We start from the raw sequence: 12864 nt of genomic DNA, 5'->3' as shown, positions 1-12864 counted from the left end.
TGTTATCTTGATTATTCTCATTTCACTTAGCATCAGTTCTTTTTAAGTCTCTGCAGGCCTTTTTGAAATCATTTAGCTGATCATTTCTTATAGAAATATAATATTCCATTGCATTCACATACTATAACTTATCCAGCCATTCCCCAACTTATGGGCATCCAACCAGTTTGACTGGTTGACTTCTAAAGCCCTTCAGCTTTAAGTCCCTTGACTGACAAAACTCTGGAAACTAAATGTTCTAATACCAGTAGTTAACATTGACAAAGTCTTTACAATTTACAAATCTTCCTATATTATCTAATTTGATACAACAATGTTGTGTGTTCTTGTCTTATAACTGAGAAAACTTAAGCTAAAAGAACTGAATTGCCCAGGGTCACATAAAAGTGTCTAAGACAGGATTTGAACTCAGATCTTCCTAAGTCTACTACACCATCCAATTACCCTAACAACCATAGATGGATAAATTTTACTGAAAAGTCAATACTTATTTTTTAAATTTAAATTAATTTAAAAATAACTTAAATTTTAAAGGATCTCCATAATTACTACATATTATTCATCCTCAGCCAAACAGTGCTTTTACTGCTGCATTATGCATCATTCCTGGGGGAGTGACTCATGGTGTCTTCAGATATTTTTATGATTTTAAGCAAAAAACAACAAAAAAATTCCTTTTCCTCTTTCTTATCCTAATGATATTTATAGTAATAAAACTAGATGAAGCATCAAGGATAAATAAAATAAAGATGTAGTGAACTGCAGTGGGAGAATGGGAGTAAAAAAAAATGACAGCTCCTGAGAATAAAGGGTTTGGAAGCAATCTAATTTATTAAAATATAAGTTTAAACAAAGCCAAAACATGACAAATATCTATATCAATGGGTATTTAAATATGTAGATATTATAGTAGTATTTAAAATTTAGATAGGAAGGAATTTTATTTTAACATTTTTAAAATTTAAAGCTTTTGAGTTCCAAATGCTATTCCTCCACCCTGCCTTCCTCCCTTCCTCCCTCTCTGACACAGTAGGAAATCAAATATATAATATGCATATACAATTATGAAAAACTTTTCCAAGTTAGTCATTTTGTATAAGAAGACTAAAATAAAAGCAAAAAAATTAAATTGAAAATAGCATGCTTCAGTTTGTATTCTATCGATATCAGCTGTTTTTCTGGTGGCGGAAGTATGTTTCATCATTAGTCTTTGTAACTGTATTACATCATTTGTATTGCTGAGAATAAGTCATTTACAATTCTTCCACAAATTTTCCTGCTTTTGTTCATTTCAGTATCCATTAGTTCATGTGAAACTTTCCAGTTTTTTCTGAAATTATCTTCCTTGTCATTTCTTATAGCACAATAATTTTCCATTATAATCATACATTACACCTTATCTAACTATTCTTCACTTGATGGGTATTCTTTTGATTTCCAATTCTTAACCATCACAAAAAGAGTTGCTATACATATGTTTGTATAAATAGATCATTTCTCTTTTTGGAGATGTGTTTATAAATATAGATGTAGCAGTAATACTGCAGGATCAGTGGGTATGCACAGTTTAATAGCCTTTGGGGGCATAGTTCCAAATTGCTCTCTAAAAAAAGTTGGATTAGTTCACATTTCACCAACAATGCATTAGTGTCCCAGTTTTCCCATGTCTTCTCTGGCATCCAACAATTTTCTTTTTGGTTATAATAGCAATTCTGGTAACTCAGAGTTTTTTTTTAATTTGGATTCTTCTGATCAATAGTGATTTAGATCATTTTTATCCTATAGAGAGCTTTGATTTCTTTGTATGAGGATAGGAAAGAAATTAAAGTAAAAATAAAACTTTAAATTTGTGACAGTAATATCTCTGGCTAAACACTGCCTAACCAAAAGGAGGAATCTGGCTTATGGAATGGGGTGTTAAAGTTGAAGAAAAAGTAATGACATATTTCAAAACCAAATAATCTTTCACAAATCCTGAATAAACTAACTTTGATTATATAAAACTTCATTCTTAGAAGGATATCTGAGTTTAAGAAAACTGTAGAGTTGTAGGGTCATAGATATAGAATTGCCAGGTGTTTAGACGCTATCTTATTCCAAATTCCTCATTTTACAAATGAGAAAATTGAAATCCAGATAAATTAAGGGACTATATCAAAGTCATGCAGGTTGTAGAAGATAAAGAATTAGAACATAAGTCTTTTAACCACTCAATGTATTGCTCTTGCAATGTTCAGTGCTCTTGCACTGTGCCATATTACTCCTGCTATATGAAAATTTTTACTACGCCCAATGCAGCAAAAATGTAATGACAATGATGATGATGATGATGATAACTAGCATTTATATGGCACTTTAAGTTTTGTAAAACACTTCATATATGCACACACACATAAGTGTGTGTGTATATATATATATATATATATATATATATTCTTTTTTTCTCTCAATATTCACAATAACCCTATGAGATAGGTGGTTTTTTCCCCATTTTACATATGGGCAACCTGAGAATGAAGTGGACTGAATGATTTGCCTAGGTTTATACAGTCACTAAATATCTGAGCAGGTCTCAAACTCAATTCTTTCTGAATCCAAGTACAGCATTCTAGGAGTTTAAAGAATAGGTAAATTGGCTCTTCTCAGCAGTGCAATGATCCAAGGCAATACCAATAGACTTCAGATAGAAAGTGACATCCACATCCATAGAGAGAATTATGGATATTGAATGTAGATTGAAGCATAGTATTTTCACCTTCTTTTCTTTCTTTGCTTTTTCTTTGTTGTGTTTTTTTTTCCCTCTTTGGGTTTGATTTTCATTGTACAACACTACAGATATGGAAATATATTTAAAAGAATTGAACATAATTACCCTAAAATAATCAGATTGTATGCTATTTTTGAGGAGGCAGGAAGTAAGGGATGGAGGAAGAAAAAATTGAATTACAAAGTCTTAAAAGAATGAATGTTGAAAACTATCTTTACATGTATTTGGAAAAAAATAAAATACTACTGAGGAAAAAAATCTTAAAAACTCTTAAAAAAAATCTTAAAAAAGCTCTTTAAGGTAACAAAGAAATTGAAAATAGTCTAATTTCTCTTTTCATTACTGTCTTTGTATTCCCATTGTCCATTTCCCAATGTCTTCTATACTAGTAATCACGTAAAAGAATGTTAACTTTAAAAAGCAAAGAATATGTTTAGAAGGGAAAAATAATCAAAGAAAACTAAGGCGAAAAGTTACATAATCAAAAGTGTTACTAGACTGGTTGAAATGAAAGTCTAGGGTGATGTTTGAAGAGTACTTTATAAATTAGCCATAAATTTCACATATTTTAATTCATCAGAAACAGCTTCTGGCAATAAAAAAATTTCTTCAATGTTTTAATTACCAAGCCATATGTTCAGTTTGTTTACATCAGAGAGAAAGCCTACTCAGGAAGGAAATTTTGTAGCAAAAAAAAATACTATTCCATCAGGAAAAATGCCATATCTATCTATCTATCTATATATTTATATATCTATATCTATATCTATGTTTTGCCATTCTCTATTGCAAGAAAGGTCTCATTACAATACTTTAATGGTGTAAAATTATATCTTTCCTATGCATGGGAGACCAATCCAAGGAATTCTCTTTTTCTTCTTGGCAAAGGATAGAATGTATGTCTACATTTTTGTGAGGTATTTCATTTTCAATAAATCTCATTAGGTCAATTGGAGGTATCATTAAACTGATCAATGACTCTTCTTAACAACCTCCTATTACAAAAAAACACACATATTTACCTTTCTTAAAGGTAACTTTCAAGCATAATTCATGTCATATTTCATTATGTTTTCTTACCACCTTAAAAAGTGAAATGCTAATCATATGAAAAGATGCTCCAAGTCATTATTAATCAGAGAAATGCAAATTAAGACAACTCTAAGATACCACTACACGCCTGTCAGATTAACTAAGATGACAGGAAAAAATAATGATGATTGTTGGAGGGGATGCGGGAAAACTGGGACATTGATGCATTGTTGGTGGAGTTGTGAACAAATCCAACCATTTTGGAGAGTAGTTTGGAACTATGCTCAAAAAGTTATCAAACTGTGCATACCCTTTGATCCAGCAGTGTTACTACTGGGATTATATCCCAAAGAGATTATAAAGAAGGGAAAGGGACCTGTATGTGCACGAATGTTTGTGGCAGCCCTTTTTGTAGTGGCTAGAAACTGGAAACTGAATGGATGTCCATCAGTTGGAGAATGGCTGAATAAATTGTGGTATATGAATATTATGGAATATTACTGTTCTGTAAGAAATGACCAACAGGATAATTTCAGAAAGGCCTGGAGAGACTTACACGAACTGATGCTGAGTGAAATGAGCAGGACCAGGAGATCATTATATACTTCAACAACAATACTATATGATGACCAGTTCTGATGGACCAGGCCATCCTCAGCAACGAGATCAACCAAATCATTTCCAGTGGAGCAGTAATGAACTGAACCAGCTATGCCCAGAAAAAGAACTCTGGGAGATGACTAAAAACCATTACATTGAATTCCCAATCCCTATATTTATGCACAACTGCATTTTTGATTTCCTTTACAAGCTAATTGTACAAGATTTCAGAGTCTGATTCTTTTTGTACAGCAAAATAACGTTTTGGTCATGTATACTTATTGTGTATCTGATTTATATTTTAATATATTTAACATCTACTGGTCATCCTGCAATCTAGGGGAGGGGGTGGGGGGGTAAGAGGTGAAAAATTGGAACAAGAGGTTTGGCAATTGTTAATGCTGTAAAGTTACCCATGCATATATCCTGTAAATAAAAGACTATTAAATAAAAAATAAATAAATAAATAAATAAAATTATAAAGGGTAGGAGCAAGAATTTGAAAAAAAAAAGTGAAATGCTTTTTCTTCTTCTTTCATGAAAAGTTGTGAAATATCAGAGCTATAGTATTTTCTATTGCTTCTTCATTACTGCCTTTTCTCTCAAGCTCATATACCTAACCCGTATGGGTTATAGTATTTTAGAAACTATTTAGAAGAAGAGAGAATATATTTGAGAATTTTTCCTATGTCTCTTCTTAACTTCTATCTTCATGGAGGCCTCTTGCTGCCAGGCACTAAGGATCCTCTAAAATATTTTACAAAAGCAACTCTTTCTCTGAAGAGTGTCCTAAGTTCTTTATCTCTCTCCATCTTCTCCTTCAGCAAGACATCAACATCTCACATCTCTATTCTATTAGAGCCTCCAAGAAGATGGTAAAAAGAAGTCTTTATTGCTATTAGCTAGCTAATTCACAACTAAGTGTTAGTAAAGCATAATAATGCAGATGCTTTACATGGGTTTATTTTAAATCCTAAAACTTTGCTTAAGTTGCTAATGATTTTAATTAGTTTTGTTTACTTGAGCCTCTATTTTTCTTTAAGTATAAGATCATATCATCTGCAAAAATAATAGCTTTTGTTCTTCTTTGCCTATTTTCATTCCTTTATTTTCTTTTTATTGTTACAGTTAGCATTTCTAATACAATATTGAATAATAGTGGTGATTGTAGGGAAGTTTGTTTCACTCCTAATTTCACTGGAAAGTATTCTAACTTTTCCTTTTTGTAGATAATGCATATTCCTTGTTTTAGTTAAATATTACCTATCCATTTGTTCCTATGTTTTCTAGTGTTTTTAAAATGGGTGTTGGATTTTGTCAAAATCTTTTCCCCTACATCTATTGAGATAATCACATTTTTTTTTATTGTTTTTTGCTATTGATGTGGTCAATTATGCTGACAGTTTTCCTCATATACAACCAGTCCTGCCTTTTTGGCCTAAATCTCACCTGGTCATAGTGTATAATTTTTGTGCTATATTGCTGTAATATCCATGCTAGTATTTTATTTAATTTTTTGCACTAATATTCATTAAGAAAATTATTCTGTAGAGTCCTTTCTCTGTTTTTGTTCTCTAGTTTAGTTATCAAAATTACATTTACATCATAAAAACAATATGGTAGAACTCTTTATTTTTTCATTTTTAAATAATATATAAAATGTTGAGATTTAGTGTTTCTTAAACGATTGGCACAATTCACTTGTAAATCTATCAGATCCTGGGGCTTTTTTCTTAGGAATCTCACTGGTGACGCACATTTCTTTTTACTAGATATGATTATTTAAGTTAGTATTTTTTTCTTCTGTTTAATTTGGGTAATTTATGTTTTTGTAAACATTCATTGATTTCATTTACATTGTCAGTTATGCTGGCATACAATTGGGCTAATTATCTCTCAATAATTGCTTTAATTTCATCTTCATTGTTGGTGCATTTACTTTTTTCATTTTTGATATTGGTAATTTGCTTTTCTTCTTTCTTTTCTAGATCAAATTAAAAAAATAGTTTATCAAATTTATTGTTTTCCCCCCATAAAATGTTTTATATGTTAGTTCAAAGTTTGTTTTCTTTCACTTTCATTCTCTCTTTTGATTTTGAGGATTTTTATTTTTGGTTAAGATTTTCTATTTTTCCATTCTAAATTGAAGATTTTTATTATTTCTCTAGATTTGTTTTGTCTTTATTTGTAAGTTTTAATACCATAATATTGGTCAACTTTTTTATAGGTACAATATACTACTGAGAAAAAGATATATTCCTTTCTATCCCTATTCATTTTTCTCTAGTGGTCTATTGAACTTTAAAATTTTTTCAAAATATTATTCATCTCCTTACCTTTTTTCATACTTATTTTTATGGCTAGATTTATCCATCTATGAGAGGAGAAACCCGAGTTCCTGTACTAGTATACTTTGCTGTCTACGTTCTCTTATTTTACTTTTCCTATAAAAATTTGGATACTATATCATTTAAAGCAAATTTGTTTAGTATTGATATTATTTCATTGCTTTTTAGCAAGTTGTAGTTTTTCTGCTTTTATCTTTTAATTCGGTCATTTTTGCCTTTGTTTTGTCTAAGATCATTTTGATAACCATTGCCTGCCTTTTTTATTTTAGTTGCTTCAGTCCCTCATTTTTAACTGTTTGATTCTATTTTCTTTAGTTTATCCTTCTCTATTTTTATACTGTACCAACTTAAAATTGTGCTTTACTTCTGATCATTGCTTCACTTGATCTGCACTTTCTTTTGTTACACATTCCTTCACATTATCTTATACCTTTACCTTCTACTTTCCTATAACAGAATATAGATTTCTATATGCACATGTGTTCTTCTTTTTTATAACCACTGCAAATGGAGATGTTTAAATAGAGCATCCTTTCTCCTAGTCCCCATTATTTTCCCTTTTCTTTATAAAAATTCTTCCTTGTGCACCCATCTTTTGTGAAGTTTTCACCATTCTTGCTCTCTTTTCCCCCTTCTCTCACACATCATTCTCTATCTATGTGCATTTTTTAGATAATCCCAGGATAATTGATTTATTATGTGGTCGGTCCTTGACTACATCAAGTCCTTTTAACTGTCTGAATAATGATTAAGTTCTTAGATCTTAGGAATTATATATATATATATATATATATATATATATATATATATGTGTGTGTATATATATGCTACTAAACTAGGTAACCATTCTTTATCAATTCCACTGACTTAGCACCTTGTAAGAATCCTTGTTTCAAGTTCAGAGTTATGGCTCATAACACTATTGTCTTTCCATTATGAGAATGTAAATAGTTTAACCTTATGAAGTTCATAATAATTTATCTTTCACTGATATCTTTTCATTCTTCTCAAGTCTTGTATTTGAAATTCATATTTTCTACTTATTTCTGGTCTTTATTTTTTTTTATCAGAAATGCTCGAAATCTTCTGTCTCATTAAATATTCATTTCCTCTTAGAAAGATTAAACTCAGTTTTGCTGGATTCATTATTTCTGGTTTTAATCCTAGCTCTTTTGTTTTTCGTAGCATCATATTTTAAGTCCTCTACTCTACTGTAGTAGCTACTAAATCCTGTGTTACCTTGTGTGTGACAATGACTTCTTTCTGGTTCCTTAAAGTACAGTTACCCCTTCCACATTGTGGTATATAATACTTAAATTATTTCTCCTTATAATATTTACAGGTCAGTTGTTTTATTTATAAAGTATTTCACTTTTTCTTTTCTTTTCATTCTTTATTAACTTTTTTGTTTGTTTCTTGATATCTCATAGAGTCACTATTTTAAAGAATTAATTTTTCTTTTTTTTTCCCAAGTATATATTAACTTTTAACAAGATAAGATTCAAGCAGCTCTGAGGACTTGGAGGTCAGAGAGAGATAAAAAATTAGCCAATGAAATGCTATTTTGTGCACACCTGCAAATGGTAGGAATCTATTTTTTTATTATTATTATATCTTTTTATTTACAAGGGTAATTTTACAGAATTGGCAATTGCCAAACCTTTTGTTCTAATTTTTCCCCCTTTTCCCCCCACCTCCTCCCCCAGATGGTAGGTTGATCAATACATGTTAAATATGTTAAAGTATAAATTAAATACAATATAAGTATACATGTCCAAACATTTATTTTGCTGTACAAAAAGAATCAGACTTTGAAATAATGTACAATTAGCTTGTGAAGGAAATCAAAAATGCAGGTGGACAAAAATATAGGGATTGGGAATTCTATGTAGTGGTTCAAAGTCATCTCCCAGAGTTCTTTTGCTGGTTGTAGCTGGTTTAATTCATTACTACTCTATTGGAATTGATTTGGTTCATCTCATTGCTGAAGAGGGACATGTCCATCAGAATTGATCATCATATAGTATTGCTGTTGAAGTATATAATGATCTCCTGGTCCTGCTCATTTCACTCAGCATCAGTTCATGTAAGTCTCTCCAGGTCTTTCTGAAATAATCCTGTTGGTCATTTCTTACAGAACAAAATATTCCATAATATTCATATACCACAATTTATTCAGCCATTCTCCAATTGGTGGGCATCCACTCAGTTTCCAGTTTCTGGCCACTACAAAGAGACCTACCCCAAACATTCTTGCCCATACAGGTCTTTTTCTCTTCTTTAAAATCTCTTTGGGATATAAGCCCAATAGTAACACTGCTGAATCAAAGGGTATGCAAGTTTAATAACTTTTTGAACATAGTTCCAAATTGCTCTCCAGAATGGCTGGATATATTCACAATTCCACCAACAATGTATCAATGCCCTGTTTTCCCACATCTCTTCCAACATTCTGAATTAAATGATTAATTTTTCAATGAGCTTTTGTACTTTTCCTCTTGTTTAGCCAAATCTCTTTTATAAGAAGCTATTTTTATCAGTGAAGTTTTGTATTCTTTCTATTTAATCAAATTTTATTAAGGTGTCAATTTCTTCCGTAATATTTTTGTATCTCTTTTATCCATCCCTTTGTCCTTTTTTGGTCAAGGAATTGGAGTTAAGTGACTTGCCCAAGGTTACACAGCTAGTAAATATTAAGTGCCTGAGGCTGGATTTAAACTCAGATCCTACTGATTTCAGAGCTGGTGCTCGATTATGCACTGTGCCATTTTGCTACTTCTAATTGTTTCTTTTATAATTTTCTTACATAACTAAATTTCTTCCTCTAATTTTTCTTCTATTAATACCACTTGATTTTTAAAATAACTTTAAACATTTTCCAGAAATTTGTGTTGGTTTGTGTCAAATTAACTTTTATTTTCTTTAAGCCTTTGCTCATAAGCTGTTTTGACAATGTTGTCTTCTGTATTTTGTTTTGGTATCCCTAGATTTTTATGCTCAGGTCCTATTTTTATTTTTTAATTTTTTTTAATTTTGGGGGGGTCATTTGTCTAGCTAATTTCTTTTTTTTTCCCTTGAAATTTATGTTAAATTTAGGCTGAATTCCTGGGATCAGTTTTTTTTTTTTCACATTACTATTTTGTTCAAGAGGTCTGGAAGTTTTTGGTGTTTTTAGTTAGTAGTCCAGAGAGAGGTATGGTCACTGCTCCCTTGTGAGTGCAAGTATTATTCCTTCTCAGGTCCTTACTCCCTTCTGACTAAATGTGATACTGCTCCCCATAACCTCTGCTCCTTGGAGCATTCCTCTTGTCTTGAGAGAATTCTATGCATTCTGTCACTTGGAATTGGGTATGAGCAATGGAGCTGCCAAACAGAACTTCACCTTGGGCTTAGTATTAGCAAATGGGTCCCCTGTATTGTCTTTCTGACCAGCTGTCTGATCTCCTAACTGTCTCTGGTTTGAGACCTCTCCAAACTGAGGCTGTTGCCACCTCCAAGGCCCACAGCTAATACTGTTATCATATGCCCTCTGATCTGGCTCCCACCCCATTGTCACAGACCTATTCTTCGCAAAGCTCAAATTTTCTTGGGCAGCAGATATCTCACCCTGAACTTTTGTGGGCTTTGTCACTCCAGAATTTGAATTGAGGTATTTTTTAAAAATATATCTTATTTTATTAAATTTTGGAAGCAGAATATTGGGAGAGCTTGTCTGCTTCCTCTACTCTGCCATTTTAATGTCCTATCATTTACATCCATATAATATTATTAAAGAAGGAAGAACCTTTAATTTAGGAAGGAGGTTATTTCTTTAATCATAAACTAAATATAATTATCCTTTGATTCTATTCAACTCTGGGCTGAGTTATTTGTCCATGTATGAAAACTGTCCAAAACATAGATATTGGTTGACTATTCCCTGGGGTTATCCATCCAATTCTCTATTACATTCTGGAAAATTCAAAGTTTAGTTTAGTTAGGAGTTTTTTTTTTTTCTATTTTTTTTTAGTTTTTTTTTTTTTTATAATCAAGCTACATTCTTTTAAATGATAATGTATCTTCTTTTGGAAGTTTTGCATTGTTCAGTGGTTTCATATAGTTACCTTATCTGTAAACAGAAATATTTAAAGAGACTTTTTCTCTTGACTTTAGGCTTTTCTTTATATTCATTGAGGTGGTTACTATTTGATAAGAATAAGTCTTCCAGTTTTTGTGACAGATACTTTGAATCAAATGAATCTTATATGATTTTGATATATATGTGGGAAATACTTTGTTGGAAGAGAGATTTCCAGTCAATTTACACTCAAATCTTATGATATACAGAGTCATATGAAGAATCAAAACCTGAGAGATCAATACACACAAAAAAAGAAATGCTGTTCTTTCTTAGAATGCCAAATTTCAGAGCAAAATTAATCTAAGGAAAAGCTCAGATATTCTGAAAAAGCTAAAGATTTCAATGACAGAGTAGCCAGGGAATTAATAAAGTTAATAATATACTAAGTAGTGAGATTTTTCTCAGTGATTAATTTAAATAACAATGGAGTCATTGTGGATTAGAATAAAGATATTTTCATGGATTAGCTGGTTCAATTCAATTTAATATAAAATTTTAAAATAGCTTTTAAATTTTAAAATAACAAAATAGCAAAACACTTTTTGCCTTCAATGATCTTACATTCTACTAGGGGGAAAGTACAATTCAAATACATAAATAGAAACCCATGCACAAAATAATTTCAAAGTAATTTCTAGGGATTATTAATAACAGCCAAGCTATGAAGAAAGGCTTCAATTAGGAGACAGCACTCCAATTGAACTTTAAAGGGACTCAGGACTATGTGGGAGAGTTTGTGCACAGGCAGAGACTAAAAATGGAATGTCTTGTTAACTTAAGTAGGTCAGTTTAGTTGGAATTTAGAAGAATAATGTGAATTATATCTAGGAAAAAATAGGTTTGAGAGAGACCAGGAAGGCTTTTAAATGCCATAGGAGTTTGCATTTTATTCCTGATTTAATAGAGAACCACTATGATTCTTAAAGAGGAAAACTAAGGCAGTCAAATATGTTTTAAGCATATTATTTTAGCATGTCTGTTTGCCATGTATTGGAGATGAGAGAAGCTAGAGAAAGGAAGAATAATCAGGAGACTATTGCAATAGTTAGATGAGAGGTGATAAGAATTTCATCTATAATTATGGTGCTCTTGTGAGTGAACATAAGTGAATAGATGCAAGAGATATCACAGACTTAGACTATAATGATTTCCCATATAATTGGATATGGCAATGGTGAGAAAGAATGATGAATCAAGGATGACTCTAAGTCTGAGAACCTAGGTGCTTGAATGTATCATAGTTCACTGAACAAAAATGTAGAAGTAAGGAAGAAATAATGAATTTAAGGAAAAAAATAATAAATTCTGTTCAGAAGATATTGACTTTGTGGACCTCTTTACCTGAGTATAATGCTCTGGCACAAGACTAGAAATATTCTAATTTGATAAAGTCTGCTCCCCTTGCATTCCTCATTGGTTAAACAACTACTTTTCCATATTTATGAGTTATATCCTGTATAGCTAGCTATCTATTTCTCTATTTGTAGTTCAGTTATGAAAGAACATGAATGCTCATGATATTGTTTTTATTTTATTTTGAAGTTTGTGGTGATTTAAATATGGTTTGAAATTATTGGAAATCTTCAAACATATATATATATATATATATATATATATATAGTGATAAAACAATTTTATTTAAAATTCATTGCAATTTGTTTATTTAACACAAATTGGCACAGAATCATAATATTGCAACAATATAGTTTGAATAAAAAGAATAATAATGTGTATGGTTCTTTTAGATGATGTGATAGATAGTCTCTACATCTTGTTAGATATAGAAGTAGTCTGGTGGGATTTTACAATAGTGATAGAATCAGGTAGAGAGAAATCTTTGAGCTGACTATGCCAAATTTAGTCAGATAGTGTATATCACTGAACTATTTAGGTTAAGAGGTTGCTTCTGATAAGAATAATAATAAGGCTACTGGGGATAGCTAACCCAATAGTGACAAATAGAACAGAGAGAGGTACAATCTGTAGAATAAGTCTTA

Source organism: Sarcophilus harrisii, chromosome 3 (assembly GCF_902635505.1).
Source record: "Sarcophilus harrisii chromosome 3, mSarHar1.11, whole genome shotgun sequence".
In the NCBI taxonomy this organism is placed as follows: Eukaryota; Metazoa; Chordata; class Mammalia; order Dasyuromorphia; family Dasyuridae; genus Sarcophilus; species Sarcophilus harrisii.
The sequence above is the reverse complement of the archived record's forward strand: the minus strand, read 5'-3'. Positions refer to the sequence as shown.